We start from the raw sequence: 24,729 nt of genomic DNA on the forward strand, positions 1-24,729 counted from the left end.
TATACAATCAATAACTCACTATGGGTATGTAATGCTATGCATTGCAGAGGCAACCACAGTTATACTGTGATGTTTTCCTGGTCCTTTTTTTGTTAATCCTAGAGTTGGCTTAAAAAAATTTTCCTTAATTTTCAGTGTATGGTATTTCCCACTTATCCACAATGTTGCATTCTATGGTTTCAGTCACCTATGGTCACTGTGGTCTAGGAAGGTCATAGCAACCTAACATTACAGCATGATGCCTAAGTCTTTCCCCTCACTTCATCTCATCACGTGGGTATTTTATCATCTCATACCATCACAAGAAGGGTGATGTATGGGCATTGTAAGGTATTTTGGGGGAGAGAACATATTCACATAACTTTTATGATAGTACATTTTTTAATCGCTCTATTTTATTATTAGTTTCTGTTGTCAGTCTATTAAAGTTTATTGGAGGTACGTGTGTGTAGGGAAAACAAAGTCTATATAGGGTTTGGTAATATCTGTGACTTCAGGGATCCACTGGGTGTCTTGGAACATATCTCCCCTTAAGAGGGGAGTGCAGTACACATCCTTATTTTTTGCATTTTAGAAATGCCCCATTAGACTTGTTAAATGGGTAAAGATGTTCTTTCTAAGGTGCTTCATCCTGGCACACAGAACCTGTCAGTTCCTATCCTGACACCTCCAGCTTCTACTCCATGTGGACTCCTTGTTGTCCAGGCTGACCTGCCATCCTGAGACCACCTTTAACCCATTTCCTGTACTGATCACCGCCCCCCCCACTGTTTCCATGATCCAAATCTTACTGTTTCTTGGTTTATTCTGTTGTTTTCCTAGCTTATGTACATCAATGACTTCTAAGAAAGAATGTGGTGTTTGAGAGAGAGAGAGAGAGAGAGAGCGTGTGTGTGTGTCTCTGTGTGTGTGTATGTGTGTATAAATTCAGTACTTGTCTCCATAGTGTTTCACTTGATTTGGGAATAGAATATGTGGTTGAAAGAAATTTCCCCTCTTAATTTTGAGCACAGTGATTCTTGCTTTGGGAAAGTTTGCTACATTTGCTTCCCCATTTCTTTGTATCTGACCTGTTTGGAGCTGATTTTTTTGTGTCTCCTCTTTTTCCTGTGCTCTGAGGTTGCCTGGACATGTGCCTTTCATCTGAATGTTACAGTCCTTCCATTCCTGCATGAGAGCAGCTGAACTTGTCTTCTGAGGGTGAGAGGAGGGGTCATGGTTAAGAAGGCACACAGTACCACTGTTTGAGACTGTCTCAAGTTATTTTTTCACAGGAATCTTGTTTCAGAACATAAAAGTATTTCCTATTTCTTGGTTGATATTAATTTATGAATTGGAACTTTTTTGTCTCTAACTTCCTTGAGGTGTACATGTGTGCTCATGCATGTTCATGTCCACATGTATGCTCAGCTTACCTGTCTACAAGTAAAAGCGAAAAAAGGTTTAACTTTTTTTTTTTTTTTAAAGATTTTATTTATTTGACAGAGAGAGAGACAGAGAGAGGGGGAGTGGGAGAGGGAGAAGCAGGCTTCCCACTGAGCAGGGCTTGATCCCATCACCTCAGGATCATGACCTGAGCAGAAGGCAGATGTTTAACCGACTGAGCCACCCAGGCTCCCCTAACTTAAAAAAAAAAAAAAAGATTTATTTATTTATTATTTATTTGAGAGTCCAGGGGAAGGGGCAGATTGAAAGGAAGAGAGAGAATCTCAAGCAGACTCTCCACTGAGCAGGGAGCCTGACAAAGGGCTCAATCCCCAGACCCATGAGGTCATGACCTGAGTTGAAATCACAAATTGATTGCTTAACCAACTGAGTCACCCAGGTACCCCCAAAAGGTTTAACTTTTATGTACAAAGAGCTTCTGTAAATTGACAAAAAGAAGACAAAGAGAAAAAAGTAAAGTTACAGAAGAGACATTCAGATCACAGTAAAAGATGATAGTTTCCTGATGACCGTTATATTAAAGCCACAAAAAGGATGCCAGTTTCACAAGTCTGGTCAGCAAAAATGAAAAAGTCAAATAATATCCAGGGCTGCAAGTCACTGCTTTCTTACCCTGGGCTGGAAGGGTGAGTAAAATGTTATATTTTTAAAAAGCAAATTTGGTAGTATCTATGAAGATAAAAACAATCCATACCTTTTAACTCAGTAATTCAACTTTTGGAAAACTATACTGCAGAAACAGTTCCAACATGTAAGGATGTTTACCACAATATTGTTGGTTGTTGGGAGGGTGGGATGCTGAACCAGGCTGAACCATGTCCCTCAGCTGTGAGCGTGTGCACACAGGCAGGGGAGTTCTATGGTTATACACAGAAGAATACCAAAAGGAAACATTTTAAATATAGTCAGTGTAGTTATTCCTACACTGGTGTATGGTGTGGGATAAAGAAAGTGGGAATGACAGTTGTGTCCTTGGGATTGGGGATTTCAGCATAGGAGGAAAACAATGAAGATGTGAGATCAAAGGGGCTAAATAAAATGTTTCAAGCCTAAATTTGAATGGAAAATTTCGTAGGAACTTCGGACAAATTTTTTCTTGCTGAAAGTATTTCCTGTGACTACACATACTGAGCACATATTAATTTTGTAATTTGTGGGGTGCAGGTCTTTTGGGAAACAATAATATCTGGTCTGGGGTAGGAAATGAACAAAATGAACCTGCCACTTCCTCTCATATCAGAAAGCAAGGAACTTTCATACTCCATGTGAGGCATGGCAACCATGCTCAGGACCCAACTGAATTGGTTCCACAGGTTGAAGATAGAACACTTGAATAATAGGAAATAATAAAAAGTAACTGCAAAAACAGGAGTACAGAAAATATACCAATTTCCATGGGGTCATAATAGCAGTTAAGAAAAATTATTGGTCACCATTAGAGATGTTAATGAGCCTCATAAAATGAAATAATGGATCTTGGTTACCAATGCTGATGATAACTTACATAAAAAAGAGACACAATCAGATATCAATCACATGCCTTTGGATGAAAGTAACAATACTACTTAAGAAGTGTTCTCACCAACAAACACACACAAAAATCAAACCTAGGTCCGACAGTGCCTCTAGCTCCAGCTGCAGATGTACAACAAAGTGATGCAACCTGAAAATCCAGCAGAAAACTCTATAGGACAATCCACTTTGTTTCTTCAACAAGTACATTGCAAAAAAATGACAGTCATTTTTTTGACAGAGTCAGGTTGGGGAGAGAAATAGGGAGAGGGAGAAAGAGGGAAGGGGGAAGGGAAGAGAGAGAAAAGGGAGGGAGGAAGGGAAAAGAGGAAGGGGGAGAAGGAGTAGGGGAAGAGGGAAGGAGAGAAAGAGAGGGAGAAGGGGGAGAGGAAAGGAAGGGAAAGAGGGGAAGGGGAGATAAAAGGGGGTGGGGAAGAAGGAGGAAGAGGGAGAAGGGGAGCGGGTTGAAGAGAAGAGGGAGGGAGAAGTTGAAAGGGACTTAAGAGACATATCAACAAATTGAAATGTGTGGACCTGACTGACTCAGACCTACTAAATGTACTATATTTGACAAGTGTGGAAATTTTAACACATACTGGGTGTTTGATGATACTGAAGAATTATTGTTAAATTTTAGGTGTGATATGATGTGGCTGTTTCTTAAAAATAATTTTATCTTTCAGAGATGCATACTGAGTATTACAAATGGGATGACATGATGTCTGGGTTTGGCTTCAAAATAGGCTAATTTTGGGGAGGAGAAAATGGGTACAAATACACAAGATTGGCCATGAACTGATAATTTTGAAGTGGGATGATGGGAAGGTGAGGTTTTATTACACTATTTCCTCTAATTATGTTTATATTTAAAATGTTCCATAATAAAAATTTAACTGAAAGGAGGCAAAGACATACAACATATATTTAGTAAATATTCCTGAGGCCAATGCTTAACTATTAAATCTCCTAAAAAATAAGACTTTTAAAGGGCACTTGAAAAAGCAGTCAATAAGTAGTAACATTCTACAATATTTTTCTACAATTATAAATATAAACTTGAGGAAGAATTTTATTTATTTTTCATTGTGTTATGTTAGCCACCATACAATACATCATTAGTTTTTGATGTAGTGTCCCAAGATTCTTTGTTTACATATAACACCCAGTGCTCCATGCAATACATGGCCTCCTTGATACCCACCACCAGGCTCACCCATCCCTCCATCTTCCTCCCTTCTAAAACCCTCAGTTTGTTTCTCAGAGTCCACAGTCTCTCATGGTTCAGCTCACCCTCCAGTCATCCCCCCTTCACTTTTCCTTTCCTTCTCCTAATGTCCTCCATGTTACTATGTCCCACAAGTAAGTGAAACCATAAGATAATTGACTTTCTCTGCTTGGCTTATTTCACTCAGCATACTCACCTCCAGTCTCATCCATGTTGATGTGCAAGTTGGGTACTCATCCTTTCTAATGGCTGAGTAATATTCCATTGCATATATGGACAACATCTTTATCCATTCGTCTGTTGAAAGGCATCCTGGCTCTTTCCACAGTTTGGCGACTGTGGACATTGCTGCTATGAACATTGGAATACATATGGTCCTTCTTTTCGCTACATCTGTATCCTTGGGGTAAATACCCGGTAGTGCAATTGCAGAAGGATTTCCCAAAAAAAAAAAAAAAAAAAAAAAAAAAATCAATGCGACGCAGTGGCTTGTTACGGCTTAGGATAAACTTTCTAGTGACATCACAGATTTTAAGGATGCTGTATTTTCCTTTGACTTAAAGATGATGAGCTCTGGAAAAGTGTGTTAGGGACTTGACAATGACGTTATAATGGTAATAAAGGCACTCACAGTTTCTATAAAATTGTTTTATGGGCCAAAAAATTAGATTTCCAATCTGCTGACTTCTAGGGGTATCTGTGATGCATTTTTAAATGTGAAGAGGCATTAGGGCACCTGGGTGGCATCAGGGGGTGAAGCGTCTGCGCTCAGGTCAGGACCTCAGGATCCTGAGATCAAGCCCACATGTAGCTCCATACTCAGCGGGGAGTCTGCTTCTCCCTCTACCCCTCTCTCCACCCATGCTCTCCCTCTCAAATATATTAAAATAAAAAAATGAATGAGAAGAGGCATTGCAGAGTAACAAACATAGTCATATGCTGCAATTTTGTAAAATCAGCCATCGTAATATCAACTACATTAGTAAAGTCCAAAAGGGGTGGGTGTTTTCATTTGTGTGGGGGGGTATTGTTCTTTAACCATCTCTGAATTGTTTTGCATTTTATACCGAGCATACATTAATTTTGTATTTTTTTAGTCTTTTAATGTTTCTAGGCACAGATCTTATGTGTTCAGTTTAATGAGTGTTGGTAACTACATGACTTGTGGAGCTGCCATTTACATTATCCCAGAGACTTTCTTGGTTTCCATTTTCAGCCAACTCCCCTCCCCCACTCTGTCAGCCACTGTCGGATTTGTACCACTAGAGACTGGTTTTGCCCATTTCAGACATCCAGCCTGAACTTCTTTGAGTCTGGCTTCTTCTACTTAATGTAAAGTTACTTCATGTATTCCTTCCCTTTCACTGATAATCTACATACTACCATATAAATACATCACAAGTTGCTTCCACTTACTCCTGTCAGTGGGCATTTGGGTTTTGTCCTATTCTTGGCTACCATGAAGAAGGCAGCAGTGAACATGTATAGTCTCTGTGTGGATATATGTTTTTCTTCTCTTGGATAAAATATCTAGAAGTGAAATGGCTGGGTCACAGGGTTTGTGATTAATTTTTAATAATAAAATAAATTGAATAATAAAGCTAGAAAGCTACAGCAATTAGAAAGCTTGGCTGCTGGCTCAGGAATAGGCAAGCATCAATTACAGGGAATACAAAAATGGGATTCTTTCAATTTCCAGCCTCAAATGGGCCCTCACTGCTACTCGTGACACTTCCTTAGAACTCTGATTGCTTGGGACCTCTCCACTTCCAAACCACTGATTCAGTCATATTTTTCCTCCCATTCTCTGTCCACATGTCCTCTCACTTTGTCTCTGGTTCAGCTGCTCCAGGGTGACTGTTCATTGATCTTAATGGGACCTCTAGTTCACTGAACTTTTAATTTTCCACACCCACCAGCACTTTCCTTGTCCAGCTGAGACTCTATATTGCCCTTTGCTTTTCACTGAAACCATCTGAGCAAATTTTCAGCCTTGGATGAACCCAAAGACCTGTTTCCTTTTCCTAGTGCTTGCTCTTTAAGTAGCCTGGTGTTGTTGGCGGAATGTCTTAAAACAGTATAGATTGGCCCTACTCATGACCACTAATATCAAATGAGCCTTCAGTACTTCCTGGACTACTCACACTTGCCCAAACCAACCCCCTTTTCTCTATCCCTTCTCAGTAGAGGGTTTCACCTTGTTCTTTAGAGAAAGGAGGAAAGCCGTGAGGCGAGATCTAACATCTTATACCAACATATAACACAGTCAAATCCATCCTCCACCCACTTCCCCACCCATCCATTCATCCAACCATCATCTATCCAGCTACATATCTGTTCCTCCCATTTCCCTCCACCCATTCATCTACCATCCATCCACTCATCCATACGTCCCTCTCCCCAATCCACCCAGCCATCCTGCCTGCCCATCTGCCTGCCTTGTTTCTGTCGGGTTATAGTGTCATTGAAGGCCACTCCCAAATCTGTTTTTGGATGCCTTCCCTTCCCACCTTTTCAGGAAACTCAGACACTAGTAATTCTTCTCTCTCTCTTTTTTTTAACTCAACTTTTCCTACTCAGTTGAATCCTTCCTCCTGGCCTTTTACACTCTTAGGTCCCTCTCATGGAAAAACCTTTCCCTGACTTCAGGTCTTTGTTAAACATGCCCTTTCTCATTATCTTTCCATTCACAGTCAAACACTTAACAAGTGCTTGTGCTTGTGTCCATGTCTTCACTGCATTCTAACTTCTTGTTGCCAGTCCCAGTGCTTGTGCTTGTGTCCATGTCTTCACTGCATTCTAACTTCTTGTTGCCTCCATGATGGCTCTGTCCTGTCACTCTACACAGTGCTCACTGAGGTCACCAATGACTGTCGTGTTGCCAAACTTAATGTACATGCCTTCTCCCCCACCCCCCCCACCCCCGACCTCTCTATAGCAGTAAAGACCTTTGACTTCCCTGTGTCAGCCATGTGCCTATTTGCTCTCAGGTCTGCTCCTTTTCTCTTCCTCCTCTGCTCCACACTGCCAGTACCCAGCTCCCAAAAAACACATTCCTCAGGCTCCCTTGCCAGGTGAGTGGCTTCCAGTTCATTGAGGCCCTGGGAAGCCCTGGTGGGAGATGGGAAGAGAGTGAGCCAAAGCCAGGGTATTTCCTTCTTATCTAGGCATAATCTCCAGGAGTAACTGCATTTCCTCCTTGATCCAACTTCCCTTGGGCAGCCTTGCCAGTCCCAGTTTCTGAGTGGAGCAGTCCTTTTTTATGTTTTTTTCTTCCGGTGAGTGGCCCCAACTTCAGAGGTCTGCTATACAGACCAGAAGAGGACAAGGATTTGAACAATCAAGCCCATGGACTGACATGGGCCAGTGGTATTGACTACAATGGAGGGGTCAAGATTGGGACAGAGGGTGTACATTATGTTTGGCAACACAAAAGGTATTGGTGGCCTCATCTTCCCTTTGTATACCCATCTGGCTTTAGGGTGGTGTCAGCTTCTGGTTTGCTGCTAATTTCTGGTTTGTTTTATCATTTCTTGTTTGCACTTTCAGTTCTTCTAATGCTTGTGTAACCATGTATTAAGTTCCCACTATTGAACTTTGGTGGGTTCTCTACTAACTGAATGGTACCAGCTCATCCGTACCAGAGAGTAGGTCTACTCTCTGCCCTTCCCTTGCTGCTTGCTGCCCAGGAGTCTGACTTGATGGAATGCATCCACTGGCTTCTTTGTCTTTGACTAAAATGGATATAACCATTAGTGAGTCCTGGAAGGAGATGGAGAAGAGAGAAAGGAAAGTGAAATATGTGCTTATTCCCTGGGCTCTGTTGGTGGCTGACTGTGTCCTTGCCCAAGGTTACTGCTCTTAAACAGTCTTCTTTCCACAATGCCTTCTACTGGGTGCAGCAAATGCTCCCTGGCCCACTTTCTTAACTCCCGAGGGCCTTGAGGTGGTAACACCTCCACAGTTACTGACATTGGGGATCAGCCATGTCCTCTGGGACCAGTACCATGTTCTTCTCACTGGTCTCTTACCTTCCAGTCTCTCTAACTCATGTCTCTCAAATATGGACACTGTTGGTCCTATAGCCAGAGGCTGCTTCCCAAATGCCAGGCCTGGGAGCAGCATAAGCTGTGGAGTTTTCAACAAGACCCATTGTTCCTTTAAGCTTTTTGATGTTGAATAGCCTTCTTTTATAAAATTAAGTTGAGGCCAATGGAAATTACTTTGAAAAAATTAACTGTGGTAAAACAACATAAAACTTGACATTTCAAGCATTTTTAAATGTCTCATTCAGTGTCATTAAGTACATTGATGTTGTGCAACCAACTATCTATAGAACTCTTCATCCTCCCAAGCTGAAACTCCATTGCCATTAAACACTAACTCCCCACTCCCCTCCTCCAGCCCCTGCAACCACCACCCTATTTTCTGTGTCTAAGAATCTGTTCATTCTAGGGACCTCAGATAAGTGGAATCACACAGTATTTGTCCTTTTGTGTATGGCTTAACCAGCTACATGGTGAGTACTGTTGTTCCTTAGAAACCAAACATTCATACTCCCACCTCCACAACCCCTGCATTCATTCTTACTCTTCTCTCTGGCTGGAATATTTCTTATTTTTTCCTAATAAAATTCATCCTACTTTGCCAGTCATATTGTCACATCATTTCCCCACCTTTGATTTCTGCTATGTCTGAACATTCATATCTCACACTAGGCTATAAGCACCTGAGAAAGACTGCACCTGCCTCACCTCCATTCTCATTCATTCCTGTGCCATGAGCCCCTGTCTTCAGGTTAGGGACTGTCCTGGGCACTGGGATAGAAGCACAAAACAACCCCAAGGTTTGATTTAACACAGGGATCAACAGTTTCTGCTGTAGGCTGTCAAGGTCCTCATAGGAGTTGGCTGTAAACTTCCTGACCATCAGCTTAGTTCTTCAAAAACATTTTTGTTTGTAATTCCAGGTCCTCAGCTGGATCCTGGTTCAAGGCCTAGAGTTGTATTAAAGCAAACTCATATTTTTGCCTCTATACATGCTATGGTCTGAACATTTATGTTCCCCCTTATAAATTCATATGTTGAAATCCTAAGGCCCAAAGATGATAGGAATAGAAGGTAAGGGCTTTGAGGGGGATTAGATAATGAGGGTGGATCCCTCACCAAGGGGATTAGTGCCTTTATGAAAGATACTCCACAGAGCTCTCTGGCCCCTTTCACTATGTGGGTACACAATGAGAAGTTCCCTGGAAGAAGGCTCTCACCTGATTATTCTGGTATGACCTTGGACTTCCAGGCTCCAGGACTGTGAGAAATAAATTTTTGTTGTTTTTTAAGCTATCTAGTCTAGCATTGTGCTATAGCCATTAGAAGGAACTAATACAATATGTAAAATCACAGGTTGGCATTTTGAGAGGGAATATTGAGGAAAATCCTCTTAAGTTCTCAGCTTCCACTGGGGAGAGATTCTAAGGGATAGGACATCACATGACACCATAAGCTATGGGCAAGGTGGAATAGAAGTGTGGAGTAGTCTCACTTTGCATCTGAACAGGAGGCCTTAGGAGTTCAGCAAAGTTGAGCTCTAGCCCCAGATTTGAAAAGAAAGCTCAGGCCATGCACCCTGCCAGCTTTGATTTCCAAAAGGGCACAGACCTTGGTAAGTTAATGTTTCCTTTGCAACATACACGGAGCACTCAGTTACTGAGTTCCCAGAAGATAAGCTGAATCATCCTTACACAACAGGAAGAGAATCCATTCTTTATCCATCTGGTCATCTTTGCATGTGGCTCTAAGCCAGACTCACCTACTAAACTGTCCCAGGATTAGAGCAGTAGCTCCATCCCCTTTCCCACAGCATAGGGCTTGCAAGCACCCACTATCTTCCCAGTCACTGAGGGAGCTGCAGAAAGCTCAGGGAGAGGGTCTCTCTGTTGGGACACACTCCATCCACACTCACACACTGTTACCTTTTCTTTTCTTTTTTTTTTTTAAAAGGTATTATTTATTTATTTGACAGACAGAGATCACAAGTAGGCAGAGAGGCAGGCAGAGAGAGAGGAGAAAGCAGGCTCCCCACTGAGCAGAGAGCCCGATGCGGGGCTCAATCCCAGGACCCTGAGATCATGACCTGAGCCGAAGGCATTAACCCTCTGAGCCACCCAGTGCCCCCCTGTTACCTCTTCTAAGTAAGGTCCTGTGCAAGTCTCTGGGCTACACAGATGAAGTAGATCCTGCCATGCTCTCAGGGGTATTACAGTTGAAAGACAGGGAGAGACAGACAGACAAATATAAGGGAAATTATATTAGACTGTGATCTGGAGTATGAGTGGGAATTCTCAAGGAATGAGTGTTGGGGAAGGCTTCCCAAAAGAGATAAGGCACAGACCAATCCCCAAAGCATAACTAGGCTCAGAGAGATGAAGTGAAGGGGTATTCCTGGCACACTGAACAGAACTGACAGAAGTGGGCTCAGTATTACTTATTCAGAGTATCATTGTTCTAGAATCTAGAAGAGCTGACACGCTGAACTCAGGCCCTGCCTCTCTCTCTAGTCTATGACAGTATAGATTTAGGAGTCCCATGCTGTCACTTCCCCTGTGTGTTTTGTTTATTAGAAACAAGTCATTGAGTCTAGCCCATGCTCCAAGGCTCAAGGAATTGCACTCCTCCTCTTGAACACAGGGAGCTTCCACCCCGTCCACAGTTCACCCAGTGGCCACAGATTATTTACAGACCTCCCACATGCAAAACATATGCACTCTTCCAAACACCCCCCACCAAAAGTCCATGTTATTACAGAATCAGTTCAGAGCCCAGTCTCATCATCTAAATCAGGTCCTGATGTAGAGGAGGCTCCTTGGGCTTGTTTCCTTCCATGGAGCTCCTTGAGTACAGTCACTATCTGAAGAGCTGTAGACTCAAGGGACAAGCTGTCTGCCCACAACCAACATATAGTGGTGGGACAGGCACAGCGTGACCACCACAGACATCCTTGTTCAAAGCAGATGGCAATGGGAGGCACACAGGCATCTCCAGTCTGTATAGTTCTGAACCCCAGCTGGATGTTCCTTGATTAGCATATAAGCTGACTTTGGCCTGAATGTGTTTCTCTGTGCTCTTGGTTCTACCCTTTGGACTCTTCATTCTGCCTTCCAAGTTGTCCTTTTGTTTCCATGAAATATAACCTGTGTTTGCATCTGTGTGCTTTCTCAGGCTGCTTCTTGCCAGTAGAATTTGAGAGGAAGGGGTTCTAGAAGTCTCTTTTCATTTAGTACTATCTCTGATCCTTTCAGTCTGAGCTGGCACTTTTTTGTCAATGTAATGAAAACTTTGTGTCCTCTGTGAATCTTACTGAGGTTTATTCCTTTAGCCAACTGGCAGACCCACGTCTTTTTTTTTTTTTTCTTTAAGATTTTTTACCTGTTTATTTGACAGACAGAGATCACGAGCAGGCAGAGACGGACAGAGAGAGAGGGGGAAGCAGGCTCCCCTTGGAGCAGAGAGCCCGATGTGGGGCTTGATCCCAGGACTCTGAGATCATGACCAGAGCCGAAGGCAGAGGCTTAACCCACCGAGCCACTCAGGCACCCCCCACGCATGTCTTTGAGATAAATACTGCTCTACCTACAGTAGGGCTTCTGGGCTTCTGCTGAATGACAACTTCAGGTATCCTGGAAGTCCTACTATTTAACCAAATACTCTGAAGTGCCACTTTTGATCCTTTAGAGGACTTCACAAAGGATTTTATAGCCACTCCCTTGGCTTTATCTTGAGACCATTTTTTCCCCCGCAGCATGGCCCTGCATTATATCTTTCCCTGGAAACCATTTGTTAAGTTTAGCATCATTTGACATCTGGAGAGGCTGGGAATTTTCAAAATCAGCAAATTCTCACTGCTTTTTATTTAATAGTTTATTTGGCTTATTTCACTTCTCTCACATTTTAGTATAAGCAGCAATAAGAAACCAGAAGGCACCTTCAACACTCTGCCTGGAAATCTTAGCCAGATCATCCAGGTCATCTGACACATTTTCTATTTTCCATGTGACTATGTAAACTCTCTGTGTAAACTTCCCCCCTCTCCAGCTCCATATACTGCTAAGGTTATGGGTTCTTCTCTGACTTCCTGACACTTTTAAGGTTGTCCAATCTCCAAGCCCATTTTTTCAGGATTTCCTGTTACTGATCCTTTCGCCTTTCTGTTCTAACCTCAAAGCTCTGCTCATGCTGCTTTCCCAGTCCAGGCACCTTACAACAGTGAACACATCCTGCAAGTTTCTTGTCCTCAAAGAGTTGTAGTAGCAGGAGAGACAGATTAATAACCAAATAATGAGCTAAAAAACGTCAGATATACAGTAAGTGCTGTGAAGGAAATAAAGTAGAGTGAAGTGATGGGGACTGGCTGAGGGACTTACTTATTTATTTATTTTTGCCTTTATTATAATTATTTTTAAATTTCTTTTCAGTGTTCCAGTATTCATTGTTTATGCACCACACCCAGTGCTCCATGCAATACGTGCCCTCAATAATACCCAGCACCAGGCTCACCCAACCTCCCACCCGCCTCCCCTCCAAAACCCTCAGATTGTTTCTTAGAGTCCATAGTCTCTCATGGTTTGTCTCCCCCTCCAATTTCCCCAACTCCCTTCTCCTCTTCATCTCCCCATGTCCTCTGTGTTATTCCTTATGCTCCACGAGTAAGCAAAACCATATGATAATTGAGCCTCTCTGCTTGAGTTATTTCACTCAGCATAATCTCTTCCAGTCCTGTCCATGTTGATACAAAAGTTGAGTATTCATCCTTTCTGATGGAGGCATAATTCTCCATAGTGTATATGGACCACATCTTCCTTATCCATTCGTCTGTTGAAGGTCATCTTGGTTCTTTCCACAGTTCCACTACTGTGGCCATTGCTGCTATGAACATTGGGATACCTGTGGTGCTTCTTTTCACTACATCCATATCTTTGGGGTAAATACCCAGTAGTGCAATTGCAGGGTCATAGGGAAGTTCTATTTTTAATTTCTTAAGGAATCTCCACATTGTTCTCCAAAGTGGCTGTACCAACTTGCATTCCCACCAACAGTGTAAAAGGGTTCCCCTTTCGCCACATCCTCTCCAACACACGTTGTTTACTGTCTTGTTAATTTTGGCCGTTCTAACTGGTGTAAGGTGGTATTTCAATGTGGTTTTTATTTGAACCCCCCACAATGGCCAGTGATGATGAACATTTTTTTCATGTGTCTGTTAGCCATTTGTATGTCTTCATTGGAGAAGTGTCTGTTCATGTCTTCTGCCCATTTTTTGACATGATTATCTGTTTTGTGTGTGTTGAGTTTGAGGAGTTCTTTATAGATCCTGGATATAAGCCCTTTGTCTGTACTGTTATTTGTGAATATCTTCTCCCATTCTGTGTGTTGCCTCTTTGTTTTGTTGACTGTTTCCTTTGCTGTGCAGAAGATTTGATCCTGATGAAGTCCCTAATGTTCATTTTCACTTTTGTTTCCTTTGCCTTTGGAGGCATATCTTGAAAGAACTTGCTGTGGCCAATATTGAAGAGGTTACTGCCTATGTTCTCCTCTAGGATTCTGATGGATTCCTGCCTCACATTGAGGTCTTTTAACCATTTCAAGTTTATCTTTGTGTATGGTGTAAGAGAATGGTCGAGTTTCATTCTTCTACACATAGCTGGAGGGACTTCTTTAGATTGTGTGACTTGGAAAAGCTTCTCAAAGGCTCTGCATCAGATATTGAATATATCAGGTATAATGTGAAGGCAAGGGGGGGGGCATTCTTCTGTAGTATTGAGAGAGGAACATTCTGGCAGGAGTCAGCATAAAGGCCCTGAGGCCTTTACACTTGAGTGTTCAGGCACTGTGTAGAGGTCTGGGGTGGCTGGAGCTCAGGTAGCAAGAACCTTAAAAGAAGTGAGGCTAGGAAGGGCATAGCAGAGACGAGCAGCAGGTGTGTCAGGAAGGGCATTCTTGGTGTCTTGTCCAAGAGCCACTGGATATAGGCTCTCAGTCAGAAAACAATGTGCAGATTTATCTTCCTCTGTATTCTCTTTTCTGGACTTTGGCCCAGAGTGGGACAGATAACCCTGCCTGAGACAGGAGAGGCATCAGGGCACCCAGACTAAGAGGAGAGGAGCAAAGAGAAGAGGAATTGTCTAGAGGGAGGTTGGGAGCTGTACCGGGCAGGAAGGGCACTGGGCATGCAGAAACCCCCTTATTTACCCGGATACACATTTACTGTCTCTTGCAGGTGACTGCAGGTTCGCAGAGGGCTAGGATCTTGTTTGGCTCTGCCCCTGTCCATTGCACACAGTAGGAACTTGGCACATCATTCTTGAATGAGTGAATGAGTGACATTATCAGGGTTGTCGTGTTTCCTCCCGCCAACTAGGCCTTGCAGGTATCCCTCACCACCGGGCACTCAGGCCTTCTCATAAACTACAGAAGAATGCTCCCTCGCGCCCCTCCTTGCCTTCACATCTGAAGGGTCCTTAGCAAGTTTTCTCGCCTGTAAATTCAAGCACGCACAGAGAGGGTGAGTGACATGCCCGCCTACACTCACACAGCCAGTGAGAGCCCTCTCCACCCCTACCCAGGAAGACATTCCTCCCGCCCCGCGCCCCCGCCCCTTTCGCCTCCATCAGGAGCCCCTCCCTTCTGAGGCTCTGGCCTTGGCCGAGGCTCTGAGACTGGCCGGGGCGGGTCCCACCTCTCTGCTGCCCTGGGCCGGCCTGCTCCAGTCCTTGTCCTCCGACCGAGGCTCTCAGAGGTTCCTTCTGACCGGCGATTCTTGTGCCTCCTCCCGCGCTTGGTAAGTAACCCCCCACCCTCCAGCCCCGACCTCCGGGGGAAGGAGGCTGTCCCAACTCGCGACTCCAGGGGTTCTGGGCCTGGGTCTCCCAGTGGGGGCTCCTAGTGGACACACGAGCTTCCCTCCGGGGAAGCAGGGCTTGGAGTCTGGCCCGAGATTTCCCCCGGGGCAGCCGAGCCTCCATCCTGGCCAGGGGCCCTCAGGCTGGAGAACCAAGATGTGGGGATTCAGCCGGGCTGGCCAGGCAGGGAGCTTTACCGAGCCGGCAGCCCTGTGGGGCGGGCATTATCTGGCTGGCTTACAGAAGAGAAAACTGAGGATCTGAGAGAGAAAGAGACAGTCTGAAGCTTGACAGGGCTTCTCCGCGTTCTAGGGACCCTCTGCGTCCTGGGCTAAGCCCCTCACCCCATTCTCGGAGTGGAAAATATCCCCTCTGATTGGCCAAATCTGGGGGCCAGGCACAAGGGCATTTTGTGATTGGAGAGCTTCTACAGCCCCACCTTCCCTAGTGCACAGGAGCATTGACCCCTGCACCCCAGGTTTATCCCAACACGGTTCTTGGGGTTATGCTACTTAGAGCCCAGCATCACCGCACCTGTTGAGGTCCCTCTTTTTCACCTCCCTAGAAGGGGCAGGAATATGGCTTAGGTGCAGATGGAGACAGAATTTAATAAGTATGTTCAGATGCTGAGTTAAGGGTGGTGGCCTTTGGCTTCAGGTGGCTATTTTCTCCCTACTCCCTCGATTCCCAGTGACCTTGGGCAAATTTCTAACTCCGACTGTGTTTCTTTAGCTAAAATTGAGGTGGAGGGATAAATACTAATACTACTGTCTGCCAGTGTTGCTTCAGAATGACAGAAGATCGTGCACTTTGGACCTAGGAGCTCTGTTGAATGTGGGCTGCTGTCCCTCCTACAAATATTAACCTCCGGGACAATGTTGGAAACAATACTGTGATGTCTCTTTTGGAGACAAGGAGATTGAGCCTTAAGAGATGAACGTGATTCCTTAAGGTGGATTATAGGTCTGCAGGCTCAAGTGGTCTGGGGAAGCTTGCACCATGGCCAGCCCCTGTGCACAGGATAGTGGGAAAGACAGTGGATGAAACAGGACCCCCAGGGACTCCGCTTTGGGAGGGACACAGTATCCTCCCTGCCTGGTGCCTAATGGAATAGACTGATTGCAGAAGAGCAGTCAGCTTTGCTCTCACCCCCCAGCCCCCGCCTCTCCTGCCCCCTTTTCCCCCTTTTCCAAAGCAGCTGATGAAGTAGGATGCCTTGTGGCTGTGCCCTGAAGCTTGGCTGAGCCTCTACCCCCTCCTAGAGCTGCATTCTTCTGTGGGTCCCAAGACTACAGCTTGAGAACAGGTGGCCCAGAGCTGCTGCACCTGCACACATCGAGCTTGGGCAGGGTCTGACAGCTGGGCCCTGGTGAAGCTGGAGAGTGAGGTTCTTGTCTCATGGAGTCAAAGAAGGAATCTTGAGGACAAAGGAGAGTGAGTAAAGAGAGTTTTGTTAAGCAAAGATACAGAAAAAGCTCTGGGAGTGAAAGGGGTCCCTACAGGGCTGCCACTGAAGGCTTTTGGGATTGTTTTTTTTAATTGAAGACTAACCAGGTTACACAAATCCTTTTAACATCTCTATAGATAGCACCATTAGTAGGGACTAGTGATTACAACTTTTATGATTTACTTCTTTTTTAGGATCTGGTAATTCTTTGTTGGTCATAAGTGACTGTTATAATAAGACCCCACCTCTGACACCTAGGGTTGGGTGGTCTTGTTTGTTCCATTATCTCTGGTTTTCTTATACGTCTGCACTTTTTGGGATTTCTTTGAGCCTGATCCTATAGTCCCTTTCCTATCTCTCCCTATCTAGCCTGGCCAGTCCCTTCATAAGACCCTAATTTTGATGTATATCTGTGGGTCAAAAACATGGGCGATGATTGTCAATATGTATCTTGGGGGAGGAGTTAGAGATAAAGGAAGTTTCCAAAGGAATTTTTATATGTTAAAGTAGACTTACAGGATCCTGGGGGTCAGTCTAAGATTGCCTTTTGTCCTTAGCAAAAGGTCAATATCCAGGCAATGAAGTCCCTGGGGGAATGTCACTCTGCCTGTTTCAAGTACTTGTCAGTGAACTTCTTAGTAAGGAAATTTCACTGGGGAGCCAGGTCTGAGCGGGGTGATTGGGGTAGGAGGCCTGGGAAGCCCTGACAGTCCTGCTGCTGCCAGGGCAGCCCCAGAGTGTGCCCAAGCACTGCCAGGGGCAAGGGGCTGAGCCTGCCAACTCAGGAAGGAGGTAGAGCCTTGTAGGCTGCCCGACAGTGAGCCGAGCTGCACCTCTCAGCAGCAGTGTAGTCCCTTCCCTGGCTCTGCCCCTTTGGAGTTCCTGAGCTTTTCACAAGCCAAAGGTCAAGACTGGCTGAGGCCCCTCTGGGAGCACCTGTCCCTGCCAAGCTCAGCTTCCTGGGACTGTGACAATAGCCCCACTGGTGGCTCCCCTGACCTTGCCTCCCTGCTTTCAAAGGGATCTTTTTTGTACTGCTTTACTTTACCATGAGTAATACATTCTCAATTTGGCGGGGGGGTGGGGGGGGGGTGGGGGTGGGAGCAAAAACAGAACATTCGGTAAAAAAAAGATAATTACTTTCATGAAAATCCCCCAAACCCAAAGCACTCTACCCAGGGACTTTTCACATTTCTGGGTGAATCCACCCAGTTTTTTTGCACTGCAAGTACACAGACATACACATGCATGACACTTTTAAAAATCATAGTGGTTTGCTATCTGTTCAGGTGCTCTGGCCTGCATATTCCCGTTGGCGAAGCAAAGTGCGTCACCCTAACTGGCTGCCTGGCTTACACAGTGTGCATGTAGCATGATTTTGCCATACTTATGCCATTATTTGCTCACCCAAACATAATTTAGAAGTGAAAATGCTGGGCGCCTGGGTGGCTCAGTGGGTTAAGCCGCTGCCTTCGGCTCAGGTCATGATCTCAGAGTCCTGGGATCGAGTCCCGCATCGGGCTCTCTGCTCAGCGGAGAGACTGCTTCCCTCTCTCTCTCTCTGCCTACCTCTCCATCTACTTGTGATTTCTCTCTGTCAAATAAATAAATAAAAAAAAAATCTTTAAAAAAAAAAAAAAAAAAAGAAGTGAAAATGCTGAATCAGAAGAAAAGAACCATTTCTAGGATTTTGATATTTATTGCCAAATTTTCCTCTAGAGAATTTGCCCCAAGGAAAGGGTGTTCCTTTTCCTGTACCTAGACAACATCGTCTTCAGTGCCTTCCAGTTTTATAGGAGAAAAACAGTCCCTTGTTTTATGACGCCTATTTAGCAATAGGCATTTGATTAATTGTAACTTAAACACGTTTATATTCATCTGTTGGCAGAGGGCTTTTATTCTTTTGGCAAATTGCTTCAGATACATGTAAAATCTTCCTGCATGAACGTTTATCACATGCTTCCTTTGTATCTTTCCTTTAGAGTCAAGTTTCTAAAGTCCAACACTTACCAGATTTTTTTTTCCCTCGTACTTTGATGTTTTCTTCCTGTATTTGATTTTTAAAATATTTATTTTAACCCAATTGAACTGCATTTTGAAGTAAGATGTAAACTATAGATTTGTTTGTTTGTTTAAATTAATTTTTAGAATAATATTAAGTTTACAGAACAATTGAGCAGAGTACAGAGAGTTCCCACATACTCCCTCAGCCCCGTGTTTCTCCACTGTCCCAAATATATTAGTAACACCTTGCATTAGCACTAGGCACATTTGTTACTTTTGATGACTGGATATTGATACAATATTCTTAAAGTCTACAGCTCGCATCACTCTTTGTGTTATATATTCAATGGGTTTTGGCGGGTGTATAAGGACCTGCATCTACCATTACAGTAGGTAACTGAAAAATGTCCTGTGTTCCATCTGTTCATATCTCTCCCTCCTCCTCTAAGCCTCTATCAAACACTGACTTTTTTCCCTCTGTCTTCCTAGTTGACACTGTTATTATAGCTAGAATAATAGGTCTGGCTTCTTTCATTTAGCAATAGGCATTAAAATTTCTCTCTTTTTATGTTTGATAGCTCATTTCTTCTTAGCATGGAATAAAAGCTTTTCTCTGGATGTACCACAATTTATTTATTCATTCACCTATTAAAGGACATGTTGGTTGCTTTCAAGTTTAGGTAATTATGAGTAAAGCTGCTATAAATATCTGTGTGCAGGTTTTTGTGTGGACCTAAATTGCCCCCTCATTTAGGTAAAGACCATGATTGCTGAATTGTATGGTAGGAGTGTGTTAATTTTTTTTTTTTTGGTTTTTTCGTTAAGAAACTGCCAAACTATTTTCCAAAGTGACTGTACCATTTTCTCATTCCCACCAGCAATGAATGAGAGTTCCTGTTGCTCCACCTCTTCACCAGCGTTTTGTGTTGTTAGTGTTTTTGATTTTAGTAGGGCTTTTATTCTTTGGCAAATTGCTTCAGATACATGTAGTAGATTCATCTACATGTAGTAGATACATTCTAGTAGATTTGCAATGGTATTTCATTGTTGTTTTAATTTGCAATCCCTAGTGACATATGATGTTAAGCATGTTTTCATATATGCATCTCCCATTGGTATTTCTTCTTTGTTGAGATGTCTGTTCAGGTCTTTCCTCCAATTTTAAGTTGAGTTGTTTTCTTACAGTTGAGTTTTAAGAATCCTTTGTATATTTTGGATACTAGTCCTTTATCAGATGTGTGTTTTGCAGATCCCCCCACCCCCACCCCCACTTCCCCCTGCCCAACCACCCTTTGTTGCTTGTCTTTTGCAGAGCAGAAGTTTTTTTTTTAAGTCTAATAAAGTTCAGTTTGTCACTTTTTTCCTTCCATAGTTTTGTTGTTATCTAAAAAGTCAGACCCACGGTCATCTGGATTGCATCATATGTTATCTTCTAGGAGTTTTATAGTTTTATCTTTATGAAAATTTTACATGTGATTGATGTATTGATTTGAGGGTCTTTTTTTTAAAATTTTGCACGTGGATGTCTGGTCATTCAAGAATCATTTGTTGAAAAATCTATATTTTCTCTATTGAATTGCTTTTACTACTTTCTCAAAGATCAGGTGACTTTTTGTGTGTGTCTCTCTTCTATTTGTCTACTCTTTTGCCAATATCACACTGTCTTGAATACTATAGCTTCATTACTGTGGCATCATACTGAAGTTGGGTAGTGTCAGTATTTTGACTTTGCCCCTCTCCTTCAATATTGTGTTGGATATTTCAGGTCTTTTGCCTTTAGTATAAACTTTAAAATCAGTTTGTTGATGTCCACAAAATAACTTGCTGGGATTTTCACTGAGATTGTGTTGAATCCAAAGGTCAAATTGGAAAGAACTGATGTCTTGACAATATTGAGTTTTCCTAACCATATGAATATAATATCTCCACTTATTTAGGTTTTATTTTATTTCCTTCATTAATCTTGTGGTTTTCCCCACATAGCTCTTTTACATATTTTATTATATTTACACATAAATAATTTCATTTTTATGTGATATGTAAATGATATTGTGTTTTTAATTTCAAGTTCCAATTGTTTATTGCTGGCATATAAGAAGCAATTGACTTTTGCATATTAACCTTCTCTCCTGTAACCTTCCTATAATCATTTATTGGTTTTAGGAGTTTCTTGTTGATTCTTTAAGATTTTCTACGTGGACAATCATGTCATCTTGAACACAGACAGTTTATTTCCTCCTTTCCAATCTGTATACCTTTTATCACCTTTTCTTATTTCTTTGCTAGAATTTCCAGTAGGATTTTGAATAGAAATAATGAAAGGAACACCCTTGGCTTGTTTCTGATCTTAGTGGGAAGGTTTCTAGTTTCTTACAATTAAGTGTGATATTAGTTATGGGTTTGTTTGTAGATGTTCTTTATCAGGTTAATTTCCTCTCCATTCCTAGTTTGCTGAGAATGTTTTATCAGGAATGAGTATTGGGTTTTGTCAAATACTTTTTCTGCATCTATTTATCTGTTCACATGATTTTCCTTCTCTGTCCTGTTAATGTAATCTAGTGTAATTGATTTTGATTTTGATTGTGTAATCTATTACATGAATTGATTAATTGATTTTGAATCTTAAGTGTTTGGTTGAATTCACCAGTGAACCCTGGTGCTTTCTGCTTTGGAAGGGTATTAATTATTGATTCAGTGCCTTTAATATATGTAGACCTATTTCTATTTTCCTTGTATAAGTTTTGTTGAATGGTGTCTTGCAAGATATGTTCCATTTCATCTAGGTTATCAAATTTGAGGGTGTATAGTTATTAATAATACTCCTTTTTACTCTTTTAATGACCATGGGATTAGTAGTGATGGTCCTTCTTACATTTTTGAAATTAGCAATTTTTGTCTTAGTTAGTCTAACTAGGGGCTTACCAGTGTCCACTCTGGAAGATGGTATGGAGATTCCTCAAGAAGTTAAAAATAGAGCTACTCTACCAACCAGCAATTTCACTACTAGGCATTTACCCCAAAGATAAAAGTGTAGTGATCTGAAGGGGCACATGTACCCCAATGTTCATAGCAGCAGTGTCCGTAGTAGCCAAACTGTGGAAAAAGCCAAGGTGTTCATCAACAGATGAATGGATAAAGATGTGATGGGGATTAAAGAAGGCATTTATTGTGATAAGCACTGGGTGGTTTTTTAAAAAATTTTTAATTTAAATTCAATTAGCCAACATAGAGTATATCATTAGTTTCAGATGTACTGTTCAGTAATTTATCAGTTGGGTGTAATACCAAGTGCTCATCATATCACGTGCCTTACTTAATGCCCATCTCCCCAAAACCTATCCCCATCCCCCATCCCCACCTCCCCTCCAGCAGCCCTTAGTTTGTTTCCTATAGGTAAGAGCCTTTCATAGCTTGTTTCCCCTCTCTGATATTTCCCATTCAATTTTCCCTCCCTTCCCTTATGATCCTCTGCATTGTTTCTTATATTCCACAAATGAGTGAAACTGTATGATAATTGTCTTTCTATATTTGACTTCTTTTGCGTAATACCCTTCAGTTACATCCATGTTGATGTAAATGGTAAGCATTCATCTTTTCTGATGGCTGAGTTATATATATATATACACACACACACACACACACACACACACATATACACAATATTACATATATATGTATACATATATGTATATATACATTTATATACACAAAAACACATATATATATTCATATATATATATATATGTTCCACAACTTCTTTATCCATTCATCTGTTGATGGATATCTCAGCTCTTTTCATAGTTTGGCTATTGTGGATATTGCTGCTATGAACTTTGGGGTGTATGTGCCCCTTCAGATCACTATATTTGTATCTTTGGGGTATATACCTAGTAGCATAATTGCTGGGTTTTAGGGTATCTCTATTTTTAACTTCTTGAGGAATGTCCATTTAAATTCTTGAGGAATTTTCTAGAGTGGCTGTACCAGCTTGCATTCCCACCAACAGTGTAAGAGAGTTCCCCTTTCTCCACATCCTTGCCAACATTTGTTGTTTCCTGTCTTGTTAATTTTAGCCATTCTTACTGGTGTAAGGTGGTAATCTCATTGTGATTTTGATTTATATTTCGCTGATGCCAAGTGATGTGAAGTTTTTCATGTGTCCACTGGCCATTTGTATGTCTTCTTTGGAGAAATGTCTATTCATGTCTTATGCCCATTTCTTTACTGGATTATTTGGTTTTGGGTGTTGAGTTTGATAAGTTCTTTATAGATCTTGGATACTAGCCCTTTATCTGTACTGTCATTTGCAAATATCTTCTCCCATTCCATAGGTTACGTTTTAGTTTTGTTGATTGCTTCCTTTGCTGTGAAGAAGCTTTTTATCTTGATAAAGTCCAGTAGTTCATTTCTGCTTTTCTTTCCATTGCCTCTGGAGATTTGTCTAGCAAGAAGCTGCTGCGTCCGAGGTCGAAGAAGATGCTGTCTGTGTTCTTCTCTAGGATTTTGATTGATTCCTGTGTCAAATTGAGGTCTTTCATCCATTTTGAGTTTATCTTTGTGTATCGTATAAAAGAATGGTCCATTTTCTTTTTCCATATGTGGCTGTCTAATTTTCCCAACACCACTTATTGAATAGATTGCCTTTTTTCCATTGGATATTCTTTTCTTCTTTGTCAAAATAAGTTGACGATAGAGTTGAGGGTCCATTTCTGGGTTCTCTATTCTATTCCATTGATTTATGTGTCTGTTTGTGCCAGTACCATTATGTCTTAATGATTAGTTTTGTAATATAGGTTGATGCCTGGCATTGTGATGCCACCAGCTTTGGTTTTCTTTTTCAACATTCCTTTGGCTATTTGGGGTCTTTTCTAGTTCCATACAAATTTTAGGATTATTTGATCCAAGTCTGTGAAAATGTTGATGATATTTTGATAGGGATTGCTTTGAATATATAGATTGCTCTGGGTAGCATAGACCTTTTAACAATGTTTATTCTTCCATTCCATGAGCATGGAATGTTTTTCCATCTGTTTGTATCTTCTTTAGTTTCTTTCAGCAGTGTTCTACAGTTTTTAGAGTACAGATCCTTTACCTCTTTGGTTAGGTTTATTCTTAGGTATCTTGTGGTTTTCGGGTGCTATTGTAAATAGATCAATTCCTTAATTTTCTTTCTTCTGTCTCATTGTTAGTGTAAAGAAATGCATCTGATTTTTGTGTATTGATCTTATATCCTGCCACATTGCTGAATTGCTGTATGAGTTCTGGCAATTTTGGAGTGGAGTCTTTTGGGTTTTCCACATAAAATATCATCTCATCTGCAAAGAAAGTTTGACTTCTTGTTTGCTAGTTTGAATGCCTTTTATTTCTTTTTGTTGTCTGATTGCTGAGGCTTGGAATTCTAGTACTGTGTTGAACAACAGTGGTGAGAAAGGACATTACCCTTGTGTTCCTGACCTTCTTGACCCTAAGGGAAAAGCTCTCAGTTTTCCCCTTGAGGATGATATTGCTGTGGGCTTTTTGTAGGTGGCTTTTATGATATTGAAGTATGTTCCTTCTATCCCTACACTTTGGAGAGTTCTAATCAAGAAAGGATGCTGTATTGTATGTAAAATGCTTTTTCTGCATCAATGGAGAAGATCATATGGTTCTTGTCCTTTCTTTTATTAATGTGATGTATCACATTGATTGATTTGCAAATGTTGAACTGCCCTTGCAATTCAGGAATAAATCCCACTTGGTAATGGTGAATAATCTTTTTCATGTACTGTTGGATCCAGTTGGCTAGTATCTTGGTGAGAATGTTGGCATCCGTGTTCATCAGGGATATTGGTCTGTAATTTTCTTTTTTTTTTTTTTAAGATTTTATTTATTTATTTAAGAGAGAGAGAGAGAGAGTGAGAGAGTGAGAAAGAGCACAAGCAGGGAGGAGAGGGAGAAGCAGGCTCCCCCTGAGCAGGGAGCCTGATGCAGGGCTCAATCCCAGGACCCTGGGATCATGACCTGAGCCAAAGGCAGTTGCTTAACTGACAGCCACCCAGGAACTCCTGTAATTCTCCTTTTTGATGGGGTCTTTGATTTTAGGATCAAGGTAATGCTGGCATCATAGAATGAGTTTGGAAGTTTTCCTTCCGGTTTTATTTTTTGAAACAGCTTCAGTGGAATAAATATTATTTCTTCTTTGAGTGTTTGGTAGAATGTCCCTGG

At 42.1% G+C, this 24,729-nt stretch overlaps 1 protein-coding gene and 1 long non-coding RNA gene across 4 annotated transcripts in view; both read left to right on the forward strand.

The window, feature by feature from the left end:
- LOC116590568 overlaps positions 1-24,729 on the forward strand; it is a 221,664-nt gene that overhangs the window by 64,621 nt on the left and 132,314 nt on the right. The gene's annotated exons all lie outside the window — the stretch shown is intronic.
- The window catches only part of ALDH1L1 (aldehyde dehydrogenase 1 family member L1), a 137,428-nt gene continuing 127,542 nt past the window's right edge, over positions 14,844-24,729 (forward strand). For all 3 annotated transcript variants that reach the window (XM_032342208.1, XM_032342151.1, XM_032342288.1), the window contains exon 1: positions 14,844-15,013. The gene's annotated coding sequence lies outside the window, so the exon portion shown is untranslated. The remainder of the gene's footprint in view (positions 15,014-24,729) is intronic.

This window comes from Mustela erminea, chromosome 1 (genome assembly GCF_009829155.1).
Source record: "Mustela erminea isolate mMusErm1 chromosome 1, mMusErm1.Pri, whole genome shotgun sequence".
Lineage (NCBI taxonomy): Eukaryota > Metazoa > Chordata > Mammalia > Carnivora > Mustelidae > Mustela > Mustela erminea.